The sequence below is a fragment of the Haplochromis burtoni genome, unplaced genomic scaffold (assembly GCF_018398535.1).
Source record: "Haplochromis burtoni strain Fernald_Lab_line unplaced genomic scaffold, NCSU_Asbu1 Contig_1775, whole genome shotgun sequence".
NCBI lineage: Eukaryota > Metazoa > Chordata > Actinopteri > Cichliformes > Cichlidae > Haplochromis > Haplochromis burtoni.
This window is the reverse complement of record NW_024584136.1, coordinates 5387-7378: the sequence shown is the minus strand read 5'-3', so window position 1 is coordinate 7378 and position 1992 is coordinate 5387.

The following is a 1992-nucleotide window of genomic DNA, read 5'->3' as shown; positions in this document are numbered from 1 at the left end:
GTCTTGGTTGACACACTTCTGCAATGTTGCGTGGAGATCAGGGCAGTTCCCCTGGACTGGCAGACTGGGGAGGTGGTCCCCATCTTTTCATAAAGGGGACCTGAGGGTGTGTTCCAACTCCAGGGGAATCATACTCCTCAGCCTCCCTGGGAAAGTCTATGCCAGGGTGCTGGAGAGGAGAGTTCATCCGCTAGTTGAACCTCGGACGAATTATATGTCTCCATAAGAAAACCAGCCTTACTATTCATAAGTAAATGTTTAATAATCATGTTCTGTTTTGTAAGGAGTGTATCAGTTGAACTAAATCTGACTATTTCTCTACCATGATCTTCTAAAGCGAGGATTCTACTAAGACACTTCTCTCACTATTCAGCTCTTTTCTCAGGCCACCTGACTTTCTACCCACTCATCTCTACCCATCTAACTTCCTCAACTCTCTAATGCTATTCTTTAATGAAAAAAATCACAAGATACACTAAGACCTGGCTAACATTGCTTAATTTAGCTCTTCCTTCTTTATCCCGCCCCCACTCCCTCTGTCACTGACATCTCTGATCTCATTTGCAAATCAAAGCCTCCTACCTGTCAGCGTGACCCCTTTCCTACCGTCCTAGTCACGCCTGTCTACCCCCTCTCCTTACCCTCATATCTGCTATTATCGACTCCTCACTCACCACTGGAACTGTTCCTGCTTCTCTCAAAGTTGCTGCCATGACCCCAATTCTGAAAGAACAGGTCTAGATCCCAATAACCTGTCCTATCTCCAATCTACCATTTCTCTCAAAAAATTATATAAAAAAAATAGTTGCTTCTCATGCCCATCTACACCAACCACGTGCTCTTATAAAAATAACCAATGATCGTCTTATGGCAGCTGACTCCTCTCTCACTCCATCCTTCTAAGCAGATTAGTTTTATCTGCCTTTTTTCATACCCCACTAGCCTGGTTCAAATCAGGCTAGTGATTTCTTTTTCTTCTCTCACTCTTGGAGGAGGTGGACACATTTCTCACCCTTTCCTTCCCTTACCTTCTCTGCTGCTGCTTCTATGTCCTTGTCTGGTCTCGTCTGATTCCAACCCTTAGAGAGCCTCTCGTTCTCGCTCTTGTTCTCTAAAACCTAAAGAACTATGGATTTGATCAACTGGTCCCTTAATGCAATTGACAATCTATTCTCGATGAGAAGCCTGGGTTGGGGAGAGCCTGAGTGTCCTGGAGGGACGTTCCCTGCTGGATACACGATGGACGGGTGGCAGAAGTGGCGCATGGTGTGCCTGGCGGGACTGTCTATCGAGGACATTGAAGACATCTACCTATTCGGAACCATGATAACAGGGTTCTGAACAAATATGGGAAACATCTTGGAGGAGCTCACGGCTCTTAAAAGAGAGATACACCTGGAGACCAGTGATGGACATTAGAACGAGTGTAAAATGGATGCAGTTCGTTCAACCTAAACCACTTACTTCCATCTCTAAAGCGCCCACCCCCAACAGCGCCAGCTGCTTGAAAGTTGACGCCGAGGAGAACAACAACATTCTTCCAGGAGATATGATAACGAGAACGAACTGACTCTCTGCCCTATTCTTCAAGGCCACCTGCATAGGCTGCAGACTGTTGATCTTTGCCTAACAGGCGAAAGGACACTTTCTCAGGCTGAACTCAGGACACACACCCCAACACGCTCGCACACATGCACACTGGTACTGACATGCACTCACCACACTCCCTTCCCCGGATCCAACGCCTCCTCCCATGCTTACCTCCCCCCAATGGAGACAGCGGCTCAGCTGGAGGCATGAGGAATCGCAGCGACCATGACCCACAGTGTATATTGGCATACCCCCGCCCTTATGTTGCTTGCCTGTGTTTTCATGGTGTTACAGTGTGATGATATCTGTGCTTTTTTAATGTGCTATGGAGATTTTTTTGTTTTCTCCTCATGATGTCTCCCTTGTTGGAAGTCATCATGAGCAGAAATGCTCTTTTTTTTT